The sequence below is a fragment of the Hyla sarda genome, chromosome 10 (genome assembly GCF_029499605.1).
Source record: "Hyla sarda isolate aHylSar1 chromosome 10, aHylSar1.hap1, whole genome shotgun sequence".
NCBI lineage: Eukaryota > Metazoa > Chordata > Amphibia > Anura > Hylidae > Hyla > Hyla sarda.
The window spans coordinates 42,787,178-42,813,200 of NC_079198.1; the positions used below are offsets into that span (position 1 = coordinate 42,787,178).

Below are 26,023 nucleotides of genomic sequence, written 5' to 3' on the forward strand. Positions count from 1 at the left end.
TGCTTAACTGATGTAATCTTTACTGAGAGATAATGTGGTAAAACTGTAAAACAAACATAAAAGACAAATATAAGCATGGCTATTCAAGTGACCTACATTATGCATAGCTAATACAAAAGATAGGGCCTAACTTACATGTGCTCACTTACTACACACTGAAACACACATTATCTATATACTAATGTTTAGCATCTCTCTACACAGACTAAACTAACAAAACACATTACTCACAGGCTTTGGTATTCATCAGATTTGTAGTCTATATTAGCTTCAAGAATTCCTGTGGATCTTGTCACTGTTGTGGCTGAAGCTGGAATGAACAAGATGTGTCGGGACTAGCCCTAGACAGTAGAGAGAAGACACTTCTCTGGGCTTCATGAAAATGGAGGGTTTTAAGGTACAGACCCTGCTGAGTGCCAAGCATGTAACATACATTGCGAAGGCAGCACAATAATAATTATATGATACTCGGTACCTAATGCTGACATGTACATCTAATTTTTATGCCTCTATCACCTAGATTTATTGTAAAAATACCTCTTTTCATTAACTCACAGTGTTAGAAATCCTCTCAAGGGAAGGGGGCGTGTCCCTCGTGGTGGTGGGAGGTGATTGGTGTGCGTCTGCTCATGCAGCCTTGTCTATGGGTCTTCTCTTGTCCATGATTCATGGATAAACCTGATGCTGCTGCAGGACTGGTTAGTGTCCCAATAAGTATGGGGACCCCCTAGTGGTGGGAATTTTAGGAGCTGTTTTCTTTATTAAATATAAAAAATAAAAAAATTGAACAATCATATTACTAAAGGTATTTAATTTTCATCATTAACAACATATAAAAAGTATTTTGATCTGACAGTGCCCATATTATTTTTCTTCTGAGGATACTGGCATTTTACTTGGGGCAGTTAGGAGCGCAATGAACATTGCAGAGACTCCAGAACAGACCTCTATTCAGGACCATCAGGAGATAAATTTATGGAGGGAAATTCCTAAAATAGATGTTCAAGTATCAAAGGTCGGAAATTAAAACATCTTTGCCCTTTCAGGATGCATCACAACTCAAAGAACCAATGGACAGAAAAAGGTTGGTTTAAGAATGTCTTTAGGATGCTTCTACAGCCCTAATTAATCCTAATCATGTTGTCGCTATAGTTGCTAGGTCCCTTAATCACCTAGTAAATAAAACTCCTAGGGACAAAATATTTTCCTCCATCTCTATGCTTAACCCCTTAAGGACTCGGCCCATTTTGACTTTAAAGGGGTACTCCGTTTAAAACATCTTATCCTCTATCCAAAGGATAGGGGAGAAGATGTTAGATAGTGGGGGTCCGCATTGCAGCTTCTGTGTTCGTGATGTCACACCATGCCCCCTTCATTCATGTCTATGGGAGGGGGCGTGAAACGGCTGGTACATAGTTGTCATGCCTCCTCCCATAGACGTGAATGGAGGGGGCGTGGCGGCCTGCATCGCGAGTCATCTGGCACGGAGCGGAGTTCGCGGGGTCCCTAGCGACGGGATCCCCGCGATCTAACATCTTATCTCCTATGGATAGGGGATAAGATGTTTCCAGTGGAGAACCCCTTTAAGGACTCAGCCTTTTTTTGCAAATCTGACCTCTATCATTTTAGGCATTAATAACTCTGAGATGCTCATACCAATGAATTTGATTGTGAGAGAGTTTTTTCAAGACATTTTCTACTTAAAGGTAGTGGAAAATTTTCATCAATACTTGCATCATTTCTTGGTGAAAAATTCCAAAATGTCATGAAAAATGTTCAAATTTAGCAATTTTCTAACTTTTGAAACTCTGCTTGTAAGGAAAATGGACATGCCAAATACAATATGTACACTTTATGTTGGCATCTTAAAATATTTTTTTTTACTTTTTGAAGACATTAGAGCAGGGGTCTCAAACTCAAATTATCCGGGGGCCACTGGAGGTAGCAGCTGGGTCAGGCTGGGCCGCATGCGCCCATTACATATAATGCCCTCATCATACGCCCCTCATCATCCACCAGCAACACCCTCCACCAGCAGTAGCACCCCCATCATCCACCAGCAACCCCTCCCCCCATTCCCCCTACCCCATGTGGTAATAGCATGAGCTGATGGATGATGGGGGTGCTACTTCTGGGGGTTCCCCACATTAGGTAGGCAGCAGGTTCCCCACATTAGGTAGTAGCAGGTTCCCCACATTAGGTAGTAGCAGGTTCCCCACATTAGGTAGGCAGCAGGTTCCCCACATTAGGTAGGCAGCAAGTTCCCCACATTAGGTGGGCAACAGGTTCCCCACATTAGGTGGGCAACAGGTTCCCCACATTAGGTGGGCAGCAGGTTCCCCACATTAGGTGGGCAGCAGGTTCCCCACATTAGGTGGGCAGCAGGTTCCCCATATTAGGTAGTAGGAGTTTCCCCACATTAGGTAGTAGGAGTTTCCCCACATTAGGTAGTAGGAGTTTCCCCACATTAGGTAGTAGCAGGTTCCCCACATTAGGTAGTAGCAGGTTCCCCACATTAGGTAGAAGCAGGTTCCCCACATTAGGTAGCATTTTCGATTACCCCCCTCCCCCCGACTCACACACACAGACACCCACACATGCACACACGCATAGACAGACAGACACACATAGACAGACACACATGCGCACACATAGACAGACAGACACACACATGCATACAAACCTAGACAGACAGACACACATGCATACAAACCTAGACAGACAGACACAAAAACATCCACATATGCACACACACATAGACAGGCAGACACATACACATGCACACACACACATACACATAGACAGACAGCAAGACAGACAGACAAACACACACAAGCAGACAGACACCCGCACATACACACACACATAAACAGACGCACACACAAGCAGACAGACACCCATACATGCACACACACACATAGACAGACACACATGCGCACACACACATAGACAGACACACATGCGCACACACATAGACAACCTTACCTGTCCTGCACTGCGCTTCTCCTCTCCGGAGTAGTGAAGAAAACTGTCTTGAAGCATTCTGTGTCCCGAATTGCTGAGGAAAGTGCTGAGTCACTGTGGTGAGTGCTCGGACACTTTGATTGGTTGAAGGGGGGGGCGTGTGCAGTCTCTGCTCTGCTCAGGACACAGAACTGCTTCAAGACACAGTTTTCTTCACTACATACCTGGCCACAAACTTTAGTTCCATGGGCCACAGATGGCCCTCGGGCTTGGAGTTTGAGACCCCTGCATTAGAGGGCTTCAAAGATTAGCAGCAATTTTCCAAATTTTCAACAAAAATTAAAAATCAGATTATTTTTTTTTTTTCAGGGACCAGTTAAGTTTGAAGTGGATTTGAGGGGCCTTTCTGTAAGAAATCCCCATAAATGATCCCATTATATAAACTGGTTTAATCCTTTAGGTGTTTCACAGGAATAGCAGCAAAGTGGAGGAGAAAACTCAATCTCCAATTTTTATATTAACTTGTTCTTGTAGCCCCATTTTTTTTTTTTCATTTTTACAAGGGGTAAAAGGAGAAAAAGCCCCCCAAAATGTGTAACCCAATTTCTCTTGAGTATGGAAATACAGTGGTCCCTCAACATACGATGGTAATCCATTCCAAATGAACCATAGTTTGTTGAAAACATCGTATGTTGAGGGATCTGTGCAATGTAAAGTATAGGAAGTTTTACTCACCTGTCCCCGCCGCTCCGGACCGTCACCGCTGCCCTGGATGTCGTCCTCTATCGCTGTCGCCTCGTCCCTGTGATGTCCCTGCCGCTCCGGAACGTCTCTGCTGGCCGGGAACGTCGCTCTCACGTCGCAGTCATCACGTCACTACGCATGCCACTCCTATTGCATGACTGGACGGCGTGCGCGGCGACGTGATGATGACGATGGAGGGCGTCGGCGATGGAGGGGATCCCGAAGAGGACGCTTCGGAGCCCCGAGGACAGGTAGGAGACCATCACCGGAGCACACGGGGCACCGTAAACGGCTATCCGGCCGCAGCTGAAGCAGTCAGCGCTGCCAAATAGCCGTTTATGCAATGGCCCCGACATACAAAAGCATCGTATGTTGATGCTGCCTTCAACATGCGAAGGCCTCTGAGAGGCCATCGCATGTTGAAATTATCATATGTCGGAGCCATCGTAGGTCGGGGGGTCACTGTACTTCATATGTGGACGTAAAGTGCTCTCCGACGAATAACATGGCTCATGAAGGAAGGAGCAACTTTGGGATTTTGGAAAGAAGTTTTTCTTGTGATGGTTTTTGGAGGCCATGTTGCATTTAGGAAGCCCCAAGGTGCAAGAACAGCAAAAAAAAAACAAACAAACACATGGCACACCATTTTGGGAAAACTACATCCCTTAAGGAACATAGCAAGGGATATAGTGAGTACTTACACCTCACAGGTGTTTGATGACACTTCGTTAAAGTTGGACGTGAAAATAAAAAACTTGATTTTTAACGCTAAAATGCTGGTGTTACCCCAAATTTTTCATTTTCACAAGGGATAATAGGAGAAAATACCCCATATGTGGATGTAAAGCACTCTGCGGGCGCACTACAATGCCCAGAAGAAAAGGAGCAAAATGTTGGCTTTTGGAGAGATAATTTTGCTGAAATATTTTTTGGAGGGTATGTTGCATTTAGGAAGTCCCCAGGGTGCCAGAACAGCACAAAGAAAATTCCCCACTTGGCACACTGTTTGAGAAGCTACACCCCTCAAGGAACGTAACAAGGGGTACAGTGAGTACTTACATCTCACAGGTTTTTTGAACAGTGGGCCGTGAAAATGAAAAAATTTACACTTAAATCCTGGTGTTACCACAAATTTTTTATTTTCACAAGGGGTAATTGGAGAAATTAGGCTACAAATTTTGGGTGGCCTTTTTCTCCTGAGTAAGGAAATACCCCATATGTGGATGTAAAGTGCTCTGCTAGCGCACTCAGAAGAAATTTGGCGAGAAGAGAGAATTTGGCTGGAATTGAAATCGGGGGCCATGTGCATTTACAAAGCCCCCATGGCGCCAGAACAGCAGAAACTCCCCACATGTGACATCATTATGGAAACTACACCCCTCAAGGAACGTAACCAGGGTTAGGCTGCATTCACATCTCTTTTTTGCAATACGGTTCCCGTTTCCGTTTTCAGTGAAAAAAACATCTGGAACCGTATTGCAAACCGTATGTATAGACATTTCATAGAAAACCGTATGCCAACCATAGCATCTGGTTGTGTACGTTTTGCATCATTTACGGTTTTATCCATTTTTTTTCCTGTACACAAAACCGTAGTCTACTGAAAAACCGGGTGAAAAACTGGATACAATCCTTTTAGGTATTTATTTATTTTTTTTTAAATGGTGGTCTATGGGAACCATACTGAACCGTATGTGCGTATGATTCCATCCGATTTTCACAATACGGTTTTGCAGTTTGCACATGCTCACTGCATGCCGAAAGTTCTTCCCACAAATAGAACAAGAAGAACTTTAATTAAGGACAAACATAAAACCGTATCCGTTTTTTTTCTCAAAAAACTTATTAATAAGGGTTAAAGTACAGTGAGTATTTACACCTCACAGGTTTTTTTGGACAGTGGGCCGTAAAAATTTAATTTTTACACTAGATTACACATATTTTTTTACATAGAAACATACTGAAGTAACGTAGAATGTGTCGGCAGAGAAGAACCATTAGGCCCATCTAGTCTGCCCAATTCACTGAATCCTATCAATAGTACCTGGCCTTATCTTTTATGAAGGATAGCCTTCTGCTTATCCCATGCATGTTTAACCCCTTAAGGACCAAGCATTTTTCTGTTTTTACACTTTCGTTTTTTCCTCCTTACCTTTTAAAAATCATAACCCTTTCAATTTTGCACCTAAAAATCCATATGAGGGCTTATTTTTTGCGCCACCAATTCTACTTTGGAATGACATCAGTCATTTTACACAAACATTTATGGCGAAACGGAAATAAAATTTACAAAATTGAAGAAAAAACACCATTTTGTAAATTTTGGGGGCTTCTGTTTCTAGGCAGTACATTTTTCGGTAAAAATGACACTTTAACTTTATTCTGTAGGTCCATACAATTAAAATGATACCCTATTTATATAGGTTTGATTTCGTCGTACTTCTGGAAAAAATCATAACTACATGCAGGAAAATTTATACATTTAAAATTGTCCTTTTCTGACCCCTATAACTTTTTTATTTTTCCACATACAGGGTGGTTTGAGGGCTCATTTTTTGTGCCATGATCCGAAGTTTTAATTGGTACCATTTTTATTTTGATTGGACTTCTTGATAGCTTTTTATTCCTTTTTTTATGGTATGAAAAGTGACCAAAAATACGCTATTTTGGACTTTGGAATTTTTTTGCGTGTACGCCATTGACCGTGCTGTTTAATTAATTATATATTTTTATAGTTCAGATATTTACGCACGCGGCGATACCACATATGTTTATTTTTATTATGGTTACATATTTTTAATATGGAATTTGGGAAAAGGGGGGTGATTTAAACTTTTAATAAGGAAGGGGTTAATGTGTGTGTTTTTAAACTTTTTTTTTTACACTTTTAGTCCCCTTAGGTGACTTTTAGGAGGAATCATTCGATTCCTAATACAGATCATTGTGGTTTCATAAAACCACAATGATCTGCATGCTCTGCGCTCGATTGATAAAGCCTGGCCCTGCCAGGCTTTATCATTCAGAGCCCCGGAGCCGCCGCAGCAGGAGAGGTAAGCCCTCAGGCTACCTCAGTAGTGGACCACCAGGGACTTAATACAGGCACCTTTAGACGCCGCTGTCAGCGTCGATCTAAAGGGTTAATAGCCGGCCGCGGCGATCGCCGCATGTCGGCTATTGACGCCGGCCCCCAGCTACAAGAATCAGCTAGGGGCTGGCCGGTATGACGCGGGCTCGAGTCGGGAGCCCGCGTCATACCCCGGTAACGGCCATTGGACGAGTATAGACGTCCATGGTCGTTATGGGGTTAAACTCCTTCACTGTATTTGCAGCTACCACAGGCTATTCCATGCATCCACTACTTTTAGTAAAGTAATTCTTCCTGATATTACTTTTAAACCTTTGCCCCTCTAATTTAAAAATATGTCCTCTTGTGGTAGTTTTTCTTTTTTCAAATATGCTCTCCTCCTTTACCATGTTGATTCCCTTTATGTATTTAAAAGTTTCTATCATATCCCCTCTGTCTCTTCTTTCTTCCAACCTATACATGTTAAGGTCCTTTTAACCTTTCTTGGTAAGTTTTATCCTGCAGTCCATGTACTAATTTAGTAGCTCTTCTCTGAACTCTAGAGTATCTATATCCTTCTTTACACTAAAATGCTATTATTACCCAATTGTATCATTTTCACCAGGGGTAATGGGAGGAATTGGGTTTCAAATTTTGGAGCACATTTTCTCCTGAGTATGGAAATACATCCACATATGGGGTTATGTGCTGTGCGGGCGCAAAACAAGGAATCATGGAGGTCTGTTTGCATTTGAGGCCTATGGCATATTAGTAGCTGACTGTTGCATACATTCAGAGGAAAAACAAACAAAAAAAAAACGTGACATCATTACAGAAAGTACGCCCCCTGAGGAATGGGTATAGGGGTAAAGAGGACATTGGAATGGATGGGTGATCCCTAAATTTATTTTCCAGGAATGGATGAATTGTAGTTTTGGAAAAATGAAAATTGAAATTTTACTACCGATCCCTAACCTGTTGCCTGCAAATGCGCAACCCGTTCAGGTGGGGAGTGAGCACTGCGCATTTGAGGCAACATGCAAACCCTTAATGCTATTGACTCAGTCACCCATTTTTGAAAAAATACTAAATAAAATCAAGAGATGTTTTCAACGGTGTTATGTGAAGTATTTTTGGGTTATTTGGGTTAAAATTTGGAGGACAATGTACTCTGGACTGGTACATTGGGTTAAATCATGGCAAATTAAAATGGGGGAAGAGGATTATAAATTTAGTACTCCATGGAAGTGTGGACACACTCTGCCCTTTCCAGAGGTACTCCGTCCTGCTCTTTCCCAGTTGCCAAAGATCAGGGCCTAGAGGACTTCCTCCTCGAACAGCAGGAATGTCCCTGTGTTGCCAGCATATTGGGACAGTACAAAAGAGTTGTACATGGCAACCTGGACCATGTAGAATGCAACTTTTTTGTTCCATGCCCGTGTTCTCTGCATGGCGTTATATGGCTTGAGGACTTGATCAGAGAGATCAACTCCCCCCCCCCCCCCCCGCCCCTTTTCCCCATTTACTGATTAGTAGTCCAGAATACAATCAGGCTTGAGGAGCGGTGTCATGGTACCTCGCACACGGTTACTGCCGTTACCATGAATTGTGGTTAGCATAAGGACATCCCTCTTGTCCTTATACCTGACCAGCAATAGGTTTTCACTGATAAGAGCCCTGCTCTCACCCATGGGGATAGGTTTCTGGAGGGGATAGGTAGGGGGGGCCTCTTTTGATTCTTCCGCACAGCCCCACAAGTGACCATGGATCTGGTGGCGAGGGGTGTGAAAAGAGGGATACTGGTATAAAAGTTATCCACGTAAAGGTGGTTACCCTTATTCAGCAGTGGGTACAAAAGGTCCCACATGAGTTTCCCGCTAACACCCAGAGTGAAGGGACATTATGGGGGTTCCCTTGTACACTCTAAATTTGCATGTGTACTCTTAGGTACCCTTGCAAAGTTTATAGCATTTCACACCATACGTCACCCGCTTAGTGGTAATATATTGGCGGAATCTGAGTCTCCCCTTTAAAGCTGTTGAGAGACTCATTAATAGAGACCCTCCTTCCAGGGACATAGGCCTCCCAAAATTTGGCCCTGAAGTGATTGATTACCGGCCTGATTTTGTACAGGTGGTCATACGCAGGATCACTTCAGGGGGACATGCTGCATTATCAGCGTAATGCAAACCTTTCCACATGGCCTTGAAATGGGGAATGTGTCATGGTCATACTGTAGAGTTGGGGTCTGGTAGAGGACGTCCCTTCTCCAATATTGCCTGACACTGTTTTTTTTTTTTTTTGACTAGGGCAGTGTGCAGCTTGAGGCCCCATTTTGGCTGCACTGATGGGGCACCATCCATTATGCCTAGCCAAACAGGAGCCCTGGTTTGCGGTGACAGGTTTGTCTGCTCAACCATCAGATTGACAAAGTCCTCACTGAAAAAAAAATAGTCTATTTCAGTGAACCCCGCAATGTTCATTTTGATTCTTGAGTCACCAACAAACTTTAGAATCACACGGGCTCATAGTCCACTGGCTCAGTCCAGACAAGTTCACCGCCGGGAGGGGGCACCAGTAAACTTGTCTGGGGGGTTGGACTAGTAGGGGCGCCAGGGTTGCTCATACTAGTATAGTGCACAGCACAGGGTCATTAGCGTGGGGGGGGGGGGGTTTGTGGCCTTGCATGGCAGCGTTTTCGCTGCCTTGAGGGCTCATCCTCACTACTTGATGAGGAGGAGGACAAGGAAGACAAAGGAAAGTAGGGTTTTCCTAGTCCTTCCTCTACTCAAATTGTGGGGGGGGGGGGGGGGGGGGAGCACCACACACACACACACACACACACACACACAAACTTCAATAAAAGTTTTTACACCCCCCCCCCCCCCATAAGTGTGTGTATGTGTAAAAACTTTTATTGAAGTGTGTGTGTGCCGTGTGTGGTGCTTTCATTACCTGCCCTAATCCACCAAACACAAAATAAATAAATAAATAAAATGAAACTGAAAAATGAAGTTAAAAAAAAATTTATAAAAAAATTTGACTTCTAGCGCAAAAAGCCCTACGCCAAAAAAGAGCGGATACCTAATCGGTGTGCGTCACCTAACACTCCGTGGCGGCAGGGGGCGCAGAAGTCAGTGGGGGATCTGACCACTCAGCCCAGAACAGTGGCTGTTGACACGAATACAGAGCCCCACAAAAAACCCACGAAAAAAAGCACCTGCCTAAACCCAAAAATAATGCTCATTAGTGATAAATCACTGTCAGCGGTCAGGGCAGGCCGCACACGGGTACGGTCCATCCACACAGCACTGGATAGCGGTAAGGTGGGCGATTTGGTAACAGCAGCCGACCGCTCTTTTATAGGGAAGAGGGTCCGGCCACACAAAAAGGCTGGGGGACCCTCTGACACCTGCGGTGAATGCTTCAGAAAAAAAATATATATAATTTTTTTTTGTATTTATATATATATTTTATTTATATAAAATTTAACCACCCAAAGCTTTCCCTACCTAACCTAACACTGTATCAGCTAAAATGCCTTTCTTTTTACATACTTGGGAGGGGAGATGGCAGCACAGGGCACCGTTCTACTCACCAGTACACTTAGTGTGGGTGGGCAGAGCGTGGCAGCGTGCTGTTGTGACTTGTCCAGTCGTTGCGACCAGCCAATCACAGCTGTCTTGGGGGGTGGTTTCATCTTCCAGTACAGTAGGGAGGGTGATTGGTGGTGTGTTATACACCACCGATCACCCTCTTTTTCCAGGTCATCGGGTCACCGGCGAATCGCAGCGATAGTTGACATGGGAGGGGGTGGGGGGTGATGTCAGGGGATGCCTATTGAACGATTTCAAAGGCGGTAAAGGTAGGGATTTCATTCTCAACCCCAACCCGGACTACTAAACAATGACAATATTGCAGTGGGAGGGAGGCTTTCTGTATTTTGGCATTGATTACATCAAACACGTTTATTCTAAATACCATCAAATACAGAGTAGAGTTTGCCTCCCTTCCTCCTTCAAGATTCTATACTACAGATTTTGGATCAAGAAAGCTAAGCAAGTGTCTTTTTTTCAGGGATAGAAGAACTGGAGCGGTTGTTCCTGTTCCCCTGTTAGAACAGGGGCTAGTTCACTACTACAATCTACCAATGGATCTTTCAAAACTATCATAAACCTAAAAAACTTAAATTCAAATCTTACAAGCAATTCAAAATGGAGACCCTGATGTCAGCTACCAATTTGTCCTTCTCACCAAAAATGAGGTTCTCAGTTATTCACAACATGTAAAACCTTTACTTTCAGTTCATGGCCCTTTGGATGTTTACAAAGGTTATAGTAGAAGTGGTAGCGCACTTAAGGGGATTACTATAATCCTGTATCTGGATGACCTTCTCATAATAGCCCAATCTTGGGAACTTATTCTTATGTCCTACAATTCTAGATATGCAAAATCTGGGTTGGATCATAAACCTTCAAAAATCTGATCTAGTTCCATCAAAATAAAAAAAAAAAATAAAAACACTTCTAGGTATGATGTTGGACTCGGAAAATCGGATGAGGTTTCTTCCGTCAGAAAAGATTTTCTCCTTTTAGGGAAAAAATAGGATGTTTATCACAGGAAGACGTCTTCCATAAGGAAGGCAATGTCTATTCTGGGGTCAATGACCTCATGTATACCAGTGGTCATTTAAGCCCTCTTCAGTCTTGAAGGTTTGGGATCGATCATTATGTTCCCTAGAAAAGAAAATGGGAATTCCCCACCATGTGAAGTCATTTCTAAAATGGTAGCTGAAAAAAATAAATCTGTCTTAGGTTCTTCCTTGGCTTCTTTCTCCAGCTATATCTATAATGACAGATGCAAGTTGGGGAGCTCATTACAGGGACCTTGAGCTTCAGGGTTCATGGTCCCTAAATTCTCAGGCTCACTACTTAAACTTTCGAGACTTGAAAGCAGTTTTTTATAGTATTAAAAGTTTCAAAACACCTAGTGAGAAATCAACATGTAAAAGTATATTCAGTCAATGTAACAACTGTGGCATCTCTCCACCATCAAGGCGGGAAAACACACTCTGTAAAGTCAACACAATAGAGGACAGTGCAATATTACAAATGGATCTGGATAGGTTGGAGGTTTGGGCTGGGAAGTTGCAGATGAAGTTCAACACTGATAAATGTAAGGAAATGCACATGGGGAGGAAAAATCCGGGAGGACTACTGACATAGAAAAGGACTTAGGAGTCTTAGTTAAAAATAAATTTAGCTGTAGTGACCAGTGTTGGGCAGCTGCTGCCAAGGCAAATAAAATCATGGGGTGCATCAATAGGGGCATAGATGCCCACGACAAATCATTCAACCACTGTACAAATCACTTGTTAGACTACACATAGAATACTGTGTACAGTACTGGGCACCAGTGTACAAGAAAGATCTAGTGGAGCTGGGGAGGGTTCAAAGATAGGCAACCAGAGTAATACGGGGAATGGGAGGACTACAGTGCCCATAAAGATTAACAGAATTGGGGTTTAAGAAAAAAGAAGGCTTAGGGGCGACCTAATAACTATGTATAAATATATCAGGGGACCATACAGAGATCTCTCCCATGATATATTTATACCCAGGACTGTATCCATAACAAGGGGCATCTTTTACGTCTTGAGGAAAGAAGGTTTCTACACCAGCACAGACGGGGGTTCTTTACTGTAAGAGCAGTGAGACTATGGAATTCTCTGCCAGAGGAGGTGGTCATGGTGAACTCTGTAAAACAGTTCAAAAGGGGTCTGGATGCATTTTTGGAGAGTAATAACATTGCTGGTTATGTGTGCTAGATTTATAGGGACAGAACGTTGATCCAGGCATTTATTCTGAATGCCATATTTGGAGTCGGGAAGGAATTTTTACCTCTAGTATGAGTTTTTTTTTTTTTTTTTGCCTTCCTCTGGATCAACTCAGTAGAAACTGATTAGAGATATAGGTTGAACTTTGTGGACTCTGGTCTTTTTTCAACCTTATGAACTATTTTACTATGTTACTGTTACTATATCAATGTTGTCAGAAAATGTTTTCTCCTGGGCAGAAAAAAAAATGTTGCTTCCATTACAACTGTCTATCTTAAAGGAGATTTTGAGGAGATTTTTTCCTCAGTCTGGTAAAAAAAAAAAAAAGTGGGACAATCCCCCAAAAGAAATCGGAAAGTTCCTAGCTTTATCTGCCTCAACCCAAGAAAAAATCCAGATTCTGTGGACGCCCTTCTGCCGAGATGGACTTTCAGTCTGGCATATGTCTTTCCTCTGGTTTCCCTGATTTTGAAATCACTTCCGAAGATTTGATTGTAGAAGGTACCAGTCATATTCATAGCCCCAATGTGGCCAAAAAGTTTCTGTTTTGGTCCATTAATGCAGGTATCAATAACAGACCCAATATTTCTTTCTCTCAGAGAGAATCTTTTTGACTCAACATGGTTCTTGAAAGGGAAATAAAGGACTTAGGAAATAAAGGACTTTCTTTAAAAAACAAAAAACTGATAAACCCCTTGTTAAAAAGAAAAAAAGAATACACCTCTGCTATCTGAAATATTCGGAAAAATTAATTTCCTGTTATGGTTCTTTTCCTACAGACCCTCTAAACAAGTATATACCCAAAATCTTAGAATTTTTGGAAGATGAACTGGATACGGGCCTATCGCTTAGCACGTTAAGTCCAAAGGCTGCTCTAGGATGTTAGATACTTCCTTAGCGGATCACAAATGGGTCAAAAGATTTTTATAAATCTATTGCCAGTTTAAAACCTAACATTTTGTGTCTCATTCCTCCATGGGAATTGAATTTTATAAGCTTTAACTACTTTTGAGCCTCTCTCTTGGAGTCTTCAATAGAGATAAGCGAACTTACAGTGATTCGATTCATGATGAAACATTTGTGGCTCGGTGGTTGCTTACTTTCTCCTGCATAAATTAGTAAAGCTTTCAGGTGCTCCGGTTGGCTGGAAAAGGTGGATACAGTCCTAGGAGACTCTCTCCTAGGACTGTCTCCACCTTTTCCAGCCCACTGGAGCACCTGAAAGCTGAACTAATTTATGCAGGTTAAAATCAGAAACTGTCAAGCCGTGAAGTTCGTGGCGAATCAAATCACTGTAAGTTCGCTTATCTCTAGTCTTCAATCAAGGTTTTAACCTGGAAAACAATTTTTTTAGTAGCTATCGCCTCAGCTAGGCAGCTAGAGGAGATCCACACATTCTTCAACCACTAAAAGTTGAATGTGGCCTCTTCCCATGATGGCATAGTGAAAAGTTAGAATTATGACTTAACAATTATTCTGTTTTTATGAGTCCATCATGGCAGCACCCATTTATCCCCCCCCCCCTTCTATGTGGGATAAGTATTATGTGTATATGCTCTAGCTTATTTAAACCACTTAAAGTTGATGCGGTGAGGCCTTTTTTTAACTTCTCTGTGCTCTCTGTTCCTATTTAGAGCTACAAAGGAAAATCTCAGGTGGTGCTGTCATGATGGACTCATGAAAACCGAATTATCGGTAAATCCTAATTCTAACTTTTCAGTTGGGCCTTATCCCACTTAGCGTATACTCCATCAAAGAACCTGTCCAATAGTACTTTGTTATCCCATCCAATTTTTGGACCATCTCAAATGCGTTTTGTAGGACCACAACATATGCCCTCAAAGTCTCACTTGGCTTCTGTCACCTTTCGTAGAATGTGAGGCATACCTCTAAAGGGTCTCGGGTCTCCCACACCTGATACAGTCCCTCAAAGATCTCATCGAAAAGTCTCCTTGTCAGCTGCAGACCAGGTATGGACCTCCTCAATAGCTGGTCCTTAAAATTGTCCCGTCAGCAATCGCACCTGTTGACTAGAGGGGAAAGAGTAGAACTCGGACAAACTCTGGAACTTTTCCTTGAAGTCTCGTAAACTGAAGAGTTTTCTACTGTAGGTAGGGAGTGGTGGATTCCCCATGAAGACTAGTGTAGGAGCAGCATCTTGAAGATGAAGACATGGTGCTGATTGCTGAGCTGAAAGTGCACTTGCTGCAGGTGGTGGAGTGGCTTCTGTGTCCGGTCGCACGCTGGAACTTAATTCAGACATACTGGAAATTTTGAGTCTGTTACTTTTTAACCCCTTAAGGACTCAGCCCATTTTGGCCTTAAGGACTCAGACAATTTCATTTTTACGTTTTCATTTTTTCCTCCTCGCCTTCTAAAAATCATAACTCTTTTATATTTTCATCCACAGACTAGTATGAGGGCTTGTTTTTTGCGCGACCAGTTGTCCTTTGTAATGACATCACTCATTATATCATAAAATGTATGGCGCAACCAAAAAACACTATTTTTGTGGGGAAATTAAAACGAAAAACGCAATTTTGCTAATTTTGGAAGGTTTTGTTTTCACGCCGTACAATTTCTGGTAAAAATGACATGTGTTCTTTATTCTGAGGGTCAATACGATTAAAATGATATCCATTATTATATATTTTTATATTATTGTTGCGCTTAAAAAAAATCACAAACTTTTTAACCAAATTAGTACGTTTATAATCCCTTTATTTTGATGACCTATAACTTTTTTATTTTTCCGTATAAGCGGCGGTATGGGGGCTCATTTTTTGCGCCATGATCTGTACTTTTTTTTGATACCACATTTGTATATAAAAAACTTTTAATACATTTTTTATAATTTTTTTTTTAATAAAATGTATTAAAAAAGTAGGAATTTTGGACTTTTTAAATTTTTTTTCGTTCACGCCGTTCACCGTACGGGATCATTAACATTTTATTTTAATAGTTCGGACATTTACGCACGCGGCGATACCAAATATGTCTATAAAAAATGTTTTTTACGCTTTTTGGGGGTAAAATAGGAAAAAACGGACGTTTTACTTTTTTATTGGGGGAGGGGATTTTTCACTTTTTTTTTACTTTTACTTTTACATTTTTTTACATTTTTTTTTACACTTGAATAGTCCCCATAGGGGACTATTCATAGCAATACCATGATTGCTAATACTGATCTGTTCTATGTATAGGACATAGAACAGATCAGTATTATCGGTCATCTCCTGCTCTGGTCTGCTCGATCACAGACCAGAGCAGAAGACGCCGGGAGCCGCACGGAGGAAGGTGAGGGGACCTCCGTGCGGCGTTATGAATAATCGGATCCCCGCAGCAGCGCTGCGGGCGATCCGATCGTTCATTTTAATCGCGAACTCCCGCAGATGCCGGGATCTGTATTGATCCCGGCACCTGAGGGGTTAATGGCGGACGCCCGCGAGATCGCGGGCGTCGGCCATTGCCGGCGGGTCCCTGGCTGCGATCAGCAGCCGGGATCAGCCGCGCATGACACGGGCATCGCTCCGATGCCCGCGGTTATGCTTAGGACGTAAATGTACGTCCTGGTGCGTTAAGTACCACCTCACCAGGACGTACATTTACGTCCTGCGTCCTTAAGGGGTTAAAGATGTCCAGCGGTAAGAAATGTTTGATTGCAGGGGGATCCAACCGCTGGGACCCTCAGCGATCTCCCATATGAGGCTCTAGCTTGGCCCAGATTCCGCTCTCCTGCGAATAGGAGATACATTTCTTACCACTAGACATCTTATTTAACTCCTTAAGGACGCAGGGCGTACCTGTATGCCCTGTGCCCGCTCCCCTTCTATGACGGATGCTCAGGAGCCATCTATCAGCTGCTGGGACCCATGTCTAATGCCAGACATCACCAATCGCGGTGATGCACCACATTAACCCCTTAGATGCTGCAATCAATATGAATTGCGGGGTCTAAAATGAAAGTAATCCAGTCTGGCAGCTCAGAGGAGCTGATCAAGACCACCTCAGTAAAACTGCAGTGTCCTGATCAGCTGAGAGGTAGGCAGGAGGGCCCTTACTTACTGCCTCACCGTCCGATCGATGATCTAATGCTTCAGCCAGCCATGGCAGGCTGGAGCAGCAGAGCACCAATAACACTGATCAATGCTATGGCATGGCATTGAACAGTGTATGCAAACCAAGGATTGCATGTAACAGTCCCCTATGGGGAGTAAAAAATAGTCTAAAAAGGAAAGTAATAAAAGTTTGAATCGTCCCCCCTTTTCCCATAAAAAAAATTAATTAAAAAAATAAACATATGTGGTATTGCCACATGCATAAATGTCTGGTACCAATAAAAACTAGAGATCATGGCTCAAAAAAGGAGCCCTCACATCACCTTTATATCGAAAAAAAGAGGACAATTTTAAACATACAAATTTTCATGCAAAAAGTTATAATTTAACAGAAGTAAAATGAAATCAAACTTATATAAGTTGGGTATCATTTTAATCATATTGACCTACAGATAAAGATAAGGTGTCATTTTTTTTGTTTTGTGGGGAAATGATTGAAATGATTGATGTCATAAAGTAAAATTGGTAGTGCAAAAAACAAGCCCTCATATGTCTGTAGGTGGAAAACTGAAAGCGTTATGATTTTTAGAAGATGAGGAGGAAAAAGCGGAGGAAAGTCTATTCACACGTACAGTATTCTGTGCAGATTTGATGCGCAGGATTTGATGCTGCAGATTTCAATGTAAACTGAATGACTGAACACAGCTTGAAATACTGTGCATCAAATCTGCGCAGAATACTGTGAATAGACCCTAAGGGGTTAAGAGAAATTGTGTGTATGGCCCTTTAAGAAACTTAAAAATGTGCTGTAGCAGTTGTAATAATGCTCAGTCTCTGTGGCTGCAGCATTCTGGAGTGCTCATCCTGTTTTGCAAGCACTGGCAGTAATGAACCTGCTGGTTGATAACTGCTGACAATAGCGGAGTCAGACATGACAGCTGCAGAATACTGGTGGCAGTTTCCGGCACCGGAGACTATGCACAGTGTACTGATGACTGGAGGTGATGACAAGTGTTCTTATGCAGTGGTGAGGCACTGAAGAAGAGTGCAGCAGTAGCGCCACTTTCCAAGATGGCGGTGCCCAGGGAACTTCCTACTTAGGTCCGTTCTGTAAAATCTTCCCCATAGGGCAGTCCTTTTGGTTCCTCCTCTCTGCAGTGAAGGAGGTATTGCCACCAGAGAGTAGCAGTGTGTGGAGCTTATAAGCGCTGGCATGCGTGGGAGGTCCAGGAGCTTATTAATCCTTACGGGGATAACAGGAACACTTTATGGCACAGCTTGCACCCAGCAGACTACTTACACAAAACACTGTTTGTAATGGCTTATTAAAATAAATTCTCCCCCTCTTTCCTGAGTGTACACTTGCCCAAACCCAGTCAAGCACTACATAAATGGCAGGAATTGTATAGACTTTTATATTATCACAACCAAAACCTCAAGAGTACGTTTAAAGAGTAATAGATAAAAGATAAGACTCCAGTAGTAGGTTTCAAATTAGGCTACAAGACTTTAGTAATAAACATATATGACTCATACAGGGTCTGCTGCAAGGCCCTTGAAGCAGTCCTGAGAATAAATGTATAAAATAGATAAAATGGAATAATATCAAATACTAAATGTGTTTCATCTGTGCAACTCAGATACTTAGTGTTATATGTTAAAAAGACTATGGGGGAAAAAAATCCACGGGCTGATGAAGGTAGTGTAGCATCACAGGGTCCGCTTCTGCACGGGCGTGCACCTCTTAGTAGATGGGAATCTGCGCTGCCACAGCACAACCATGCACCTCCTGGTGGATGTGAGTGTGCACTGATATATATAGATGTGCACTTCCTAGGTTGTGTATATAGCGGGCATGCACTCTGGGCTAACACTTTTGTACCTCTGGTTCGTGTGCAGTCCCGGATAGCTATAGGTACTGTGGCGTCCTTGTGGTTCTGAGTGCGCGCTCCTGGATTAGTGTAGGAGTCGATATATGGATTAAAATTATCTCTGCTCAATACTTGCAAAAACTTAGTGATCTTGTATTAAAACTAGAAGCATTTCATAGCACCAGGCCTTTTTGCTCATTAGCAATAAGTAGGATGCAAAATTGCCCACATTCTGACTTTCCTGTACTGGAAAAACTGCGTACATGACACACAATACAAAATCAAACAACATAATATACACATTGGGAGGAGAACTATCAAAAACAGCAATAATAAAAATAGAAATTCAAACAAAATAAAAATACAATATAAAATAGTAAATAAAGCAATAAAAGCACATAACACATTTAAGATGAAGAAAGAAAGAAAACACTTGTGATGTGGAGAGAAACAATTGATGCAAAGAAGTACAAGCTTCTCAAGAAAATTTCATCTACATATAATGGTTTTACACACACAATTAGTGCCTCATTTGTCATAGCAAGGGGGTCATTTATCTAATCCAATGCAGCTGTGGAAAACAATATATAGGTAAAAAAAAGTGTCATTTGAAAACACGTATATCCGAACATATATACAATATTAAAAAAAGGCAACAAAACACGCCCCATTGCCCCATCGCTTTATAGAATTTCATAATCAAGATACTTCTGGCCTTTTTTCACAGCTATTCAAAGTGTTAAACCATGTTTAACCATGAGGGTGAGCAATTACATCACTCAAATATCTAGAGCCGAGGCCAGAAAATTTTTTGAATTTCCATTGAACTGCCTGGTATGGGCTCTTCCTCACGGCCCGTCACCGGCAGACCGTTTACAGATGCGGCGACAAACCCTGCAGGCCTGTTTTCCTTCTTTGCATAATTTGTTTCTCTCCGCGTCACAAGTGTTTTCTTATTTTCGTTATCTTAAATGTGTTATGTGCTTTTTATCTCTTTAGTTACTATTTTGTATTGTATTTTATGTTTCATTTTTAATCTTCATTTGCCATTGATATAAGTATATTTAGTAAAATTTTAATTTTTATTTCTATTATTTTTATTTCTATGTACTCCCTTTAATCCCCTACATGTTTTCTCAGTCACTTGCTCATCTTGAAAGTATAGAAAGTCAGAATGTGGGCGATTTTGTATTCTATATATCGCTACTGAAGAAAAAGCCTAGTTTTAATACAAGATCACTAAGTCACTGTGCAAAGATACTTTTAATCCATGTGTCAACTCCTACACTAATCCAGGAGCACAAGGACGCCACAGTACCTATTGTGATCTGGGACTGTGTACGAACCATAGGTACTTCGGTCTAAGCCCAGAGTGCATGCCTGCTGTGTACCCCACCTAGGAAGTGCATGTCTATATACATCAGTGCACAGTTACATCCATCAGGAGGCGCACGGAGATGTACAGTGGGAGTGCAGTATCCCATCTACTAAGAGGCCCACACCGCAGGAGCGTGGACCCTGTGATGCCACACTACCTTCGGCAGCCCACCCGACTCAAGATCTTTTGAAGCCTGTCCATGTACCTAGCCAGCCACTAGGCTGGAGCCTAGCTTCAGTATTGCTAGCAACTGCAGGATCGCTATTGACTGCTAGAATAGACAAAGTGAAATCTTATAATGGTGAGCGGTTCAGTGCACCTCCGTTCTAATTTTTATCAATGAAATTAAAGACTGAGAAATCTTTTTTTTTTTTTAAACAATGTTTTATTAAAGATATAACAAAAAAAACAACAGCATTGTCTCTACATAGTTAGTACGGTTGAAAAAAGACAGATGTCCATCAAGTTCAACCAGGGAATTGAAGGGTAGGGGTGTGGCGCGATATTGGGGAAGGGATGGTATTTTATATTTCTTCATAAGCATTAATGTTATTTTGTTCCAGGAATGTATCTAACCCTGTTTTAAAGCTGTTAATTTTTCCTGCTGTGACCAGTTCCTGAGGTAGACTGTTCCATAAGTTCACAGTTCTTATGGTAAAGAAGGCGTGTCGCCCCTTGAGACTAAACCTTTTCTTCTCCAGACAGAGGGAGTGCCCCCTCCGTCTGCATACATCCCAGATAAGCAAAATGTGACCACAAAAGGATAGAAACACTCTGTAAATTTTATATATGTCGGATCCAAAACAGATCATGAAATTATCGGCAGTGATAAACATGAACTAAACCCCATAGAAATTAAATAACCTTGTGCGGGGCTAGTAGAAGCAGAGCCTCAGGAAGTGGACAAGAACAGAAAACTCCACAGAACAGCCAAGCGCCCATATATGAAGAAACCAATCCAACTACATATACTCACAAAAAGATATGAGTGAACACATGTAATAATCATGAATTCCGATTATGTGACATTATGTGCCATAACCCCCCTCCCAGACATACCCTCCACCTCGGGCCCCAAGTGAGGACATCATCATCCCTCAGGCCATGACACATAACCAAACACAACAAACAGACAACACAAAACACACACCTAAAGAAATCAAGGAGAAAAAGAAAGGAAAGGAAGAGAAAAGCAAGGAAATGAGAAGTTGCACCTCCAGCCTCAACCAACTTGCAGCTTCCCCAGTGAACCACCAAGACTCGCTCTGCAGTACCAAGAAGTGTCACAGAACTCCTTCATCAAGTCAGGCAATTCACTGGGTAAGTATGCGTGTTCCATAAACTATCTCCAGGTATGAAAGAACTTGCCAGCCCTCTGTTCTGTGTCCCTCAAGGTATCTGAGAAATCGTCTTTAACCCCTTAAGGACCAAGCCCATTTTGGCCTTAAGGACCAGAGCGTTTTTTGCACATCTGACCACTGTCACTTTAAACATTAATAACTCTGGAATGCTTTTAGTTATCAATCTGATTCCGAGATTGTTTTTTCGTGACATATTCTACTTTAACATGGTGGTAAATTTTTGTGGTAACTTGCATCCTTTCCTTGTGAAAAATCCTAAAATTTTATGAAAAATTAGAAAATTTTGCATTTTTCTAACTTTGAAGCTCTCTGCTTGTAAGGAAAATGTATATTACAAATAAAAATTTTTTTTATTCACATATACAATATGTCTACTTTATGTCTGCATCATAAAAGTGACGAGTTTTTACTTTTGGAAGACACCAGAGGGCTTCAAAGTTCAGCAGCAATTTTCCAATTTTTCACAAAATTTTCAAACTCACTATTTTTCAGGGACCAGTTCAGGTTTGAAGTGGATTTGAAGGGTCTTCATATTAGAAATACCCCACAAAAGACCCCATTATAAAAACTGCACCCCCCAAAGTATTCAAAATGACATTCAGTCATAATTTTAACCCTTTAGGTGTTTCACAGGAATAGAAGCAAAGTGAAGGAGAAAATTCACAATCTTCATTTTTTACACTCGCATGTTCTTGTAGACCCAATTTTAGAATTTTTACAAGGGGTAAAAGGAGAAAATGTATACTTATATTTGTAGTCCAATTTCTCTTGAGTAAGCACATACCTCATATGTCTATGTAAAGTGTTCGGCGGGCGCAGTAGAGGGCTCAGAAGGGAAAGAGCGACAAGGGGATTTTGGAGAGTACGTTTTTCTGAAATGGTTTTTGGGGGGCATGTTGCATTTAGGAAGCCCCTATGGTGCCAGAACAGCAAAAAACCCTCACATGGCATACCATTTTGGAAACTAGACCCCTTGAGGAACATAACAAGGAATAAAGTGAGCCTTAATACCCCACAGGTGTTTCACGACTTTTGCATATGTAAAAAAATATATATTTTTTTCACTAAAATGTGTGTTTCCCCCCCAAATTTCACATTTTTCCAAGGGTTAATAGCAGGAAATACCCCCCAATATTTGTAACCCCTTCTCTTCTGAGTATGGAGGTACCCCATAAGTTGACCTGAAGTGCACTATGGGCGAACTACAATGCTCAGAAGAGAAGGAGTCATATTTGGCTTTTTGAGAACAAATTTTGCTCGGGGGGCATATCGCATTTAGGAAGCCCCTATGGTGCCAGAACAGCAAAAAAAAAACCACATGGCATACCATTTTGGAAACGAGACCCCTTGAGGAACGTAACAAGGGATACAGTGAGCATTTGCCCCCCACTGGTGTCTGACAGATCTTTGGAACAGTGGGCTGTACAAGTTTTCATTTTCACGGACCACTGTTCCAAAGATCCGTCAGACACCTGTGGGGGGTAAATTCTCACTGCACCCCTCATTACATTCCGTGAGGGGTGTCGTTTCCGAAATGGGGTCACATGTGGGGTTTTGTTTTTTTTGCGTTTGTCAAAACCGCTGTAACAATCAGCCACCCCTGTGCAAATCACCTCAAATGTACATGGTGCACTCTCCCTTCTGGGTCTTGTTGTGCGCCCCCAGAGCACTTTGCGCTCACATATGGGGTATCTCTGTAGTCGGGAGAAATTGCGTTACAAATTTTGGGGGGCTTTTTTCCCTTTTACCTCTTGTGAAAATGTAAAGTATAGGGCAACATCAGCATGTTAGTGTAAAAATTTTTATTTTTTTACACTAACATTCTGGTGTAGACCCCAACATTTCCTTTTCATGAAGGGTTAAAGAAGAAAAAGCCCCCCAAACCTTGTAACGCAATTTCTCCCGAGTACGGCGATACCCCATATGTGGCCCTAAACTGTTGCCTTGAAATACGACAGGGCTCCAAAGTGAGAGCGCCATGCGCATTTGAGGCCTAAATTAGGGATTGCATAGGGGTGAACATAGGGGTATTCTACGCCGGTGATTCCCAAACAGGGTGCCTCCAGCTGTTGCAAAACTCCCAGAATGCGTGGACAGTCAACGGCTGTCCGGCAATACTGGGAGTTGTTGTTTTTCAACAGCTGGAGGCTCTGCTTTGGAAACAGTGGTGTACCGGACGTTCTTATTGGGGGAGAGGGGCTGTGTAGGGGTATGTGTATATGTAGTGTTTTTAACTTTTTATTTTATTTTGTGTTAGTGTAGTGTAGTGTTTTTAGGGTACAGTCACATGGGCGGGGGATTACAGCGAGTTTCCCAGCGCAAAATTTGCTGCATCTCAAGATGCGAGAAACCCACTGTAAAAGCCTCGCCCATGTGAATGTACACCAGCTGTTGCACACCAGCTGTTGCAAAACCACAACTCCCAGTATGCATGGTCTGTTAGTGCATGCTTGGAGTTATAGTTTTGCAACAGCTGGAGGCACACAGGTTAGGAAACACTGAGTTAGAAACAGACAATGTTTCCCAACCAGTGTGTCTCCAGTTGTTGCAAAACTACAACTCCCAGCATGCCCAGACAGCTGAAGGGCATGCTGGGAGTTGTAGTTCGGCAACATCTGAAGGGCCAGATGTTGCTGAACTAAAACTCCCAGCATGCCTGGACAGTCAGTGCATACTGGGAGTTGTAGTTTTGCAACAGCTGGAAGAGCACAGATTGGAGACCATTATAGCCAAAGGCTGTCAAGGCATGCTGGGAGTTGTAGTTTTCAGACTCCTAGAAGCAGCAGTGAAGATCTTCACTGCTGCCTCTGAGGACCACATACTTACCCGTCGCTGCTCGCCCACGTGGCCGGTCCCGCGCTGCTCCTCGGTCCCGCCGCTGGATCTGGTAAGTCCGCCGGTCCCCTGATGTTCCCCTCCTATGCCGCAGGTCCCCGCGAGCCCCTGCAGCAATCGTCCCCCGTTCTGCCCGACTTCCAGGGGCGGGCAGTGCGGGGGATCTGAACTTTCACCCCAGATCACTGTGATTGGTCCACAGGGACCAATCACAGTGATCGCTGACCAGGACCATCAATGGATGGTCCTGGGGGTGAAGCAGAAGTTGTCCCCTGCTGGAAACAGCGGGACTTCTGCCAGTTAACCCGTGCGATGCTGCGCATCGCCGGGTTAACTGAATGTCATTTATAAACGCCGGGATGCGCGAACGCACTGCACAACCCCGCGTTTATATATGACATTCTGCAGGAAGGGGTTAAAGAGTACCTCTCATGATCTTGTTAAATGTTATAATCCTCCCAGTTTACTGCCCCCATCATGAAAAAAACACCCCCTGCCTTTATTTTTATTATTTGTTAGTTTTCTACCTTGATATTTGCTCTTATTTTCTGCTCAGTCTGTTGGATTCACAGACTGGGAAGGAGTGTTAGGCTGGGTCCACACTACGTTTTGTCCCATACGGGAGCGCATACGGCAGGAGGGAGCTAAAACCTCGCGCTCCCGTATGTGACCGTATGCGCTCCCGTATGCCATTCACTTCAATGAGCCGACCGGAGTGAAACGTTCGGTCCGGTCGGCTCATTTTTGCGCCGTATGCGCTTTTACAACCGGACCTAAAACCGTGGTCCGTGAGCCGACCGGACCGAACGTTTCACTCCGGTCGGCTCATTGAAGTGAATGACATACGGGAGCGCATACGGTCACATACGGGAGCGCGAGGTTTTAGCTCCCTCCTGCCGTATGCGCTCCCGTATGGGACAAAACGTAGTGTGCACCCAGCCTTACCCAGCAGGCATGACATCATCTGAAGCCATACAGGGGAGAACTTCCACCCTCACTCTGCTACACACAGCCCAGAGCAGTTCAGTTTGTTAGATGAGCTATGATTGGCTAAGGCTGTACCCCCCCCCCCCCCCCCCACCCTCAGCACACCAGACTGCCTGATTTTGGACTTCTGCCAGGCCAGCAGGAGTCCAAAGTCTGTGCAATAGATGGGGGAATAATGTTCTCTGGACAAGTAGGGAGATACCTAGTGTCAACTTTTTGTTTTTTTTTAAATACAAAACAGAAAACTTTATTTTTTTGAAACAAACTACATTAGAAAGATTTTTTTTATTTACCATAACGAGTGCAATAGCAAAAATTAGTTTTAATGAGTGCCCATTTAAAGAATATTACAATATTATCCTATTATCCTATATATGGCCTTCAATAAACTATGCAAAATTCTTGTTACTGATATAAGAATTTTATTGGAAAAGGCTGCTGAAAGCTTTGCAGCAGACCCTGTATAAGTCATATGTTCATTAATAAAATGTTGTAACCTAATTTTATACCTAGTACTAGAATCGGTCTGATCTTTTTTCTTTTACTCTTTTTAAAAGTACCCTTAAGATTTTGGTTGTGACTATATAACGATATCATTCTTGACGTTTATGTAATTATTTGTAGGCCTGTTTTAGGGGTGCAGGCAACACCAATAACCTTGGCCAAATTTTTTCCATGTTTTTCCACTTTTTACTGTCAGTGAGCTACACAAGTTTGTTGTTTTTTTTTTAGTCTCTACAGTCCAGCACCAGCAAATGGAGCTGACAATTGTTGCATGTCTCGTGCGTTTTCATGAAAAATTATTTTTTTTCATTTCTTGCGGACCCTATTTATTTACATTGTTTTCTTTAAAATAAACAATACAAAAAAAATGGTGGGAGATGCAATGTGATTATGTTTGTCTTGTAGTAATCTGTGACTTTAC

At 42.5% G+C, this 26,023-nt stretch overlaps 1 protein-coding gene across 6 annotated transcripts in view; it reads left to right on the top strand.

The window, feature by feature from the left end:
* C2CD2L (C2CD2 like) overlaps positions 1 to 26,023 on the top strand; it is a 260,267-nt gene that overhangs the window by 197,104 nt on the left and 37,140 nt on the right. The window lies entirely within an intron of this gene.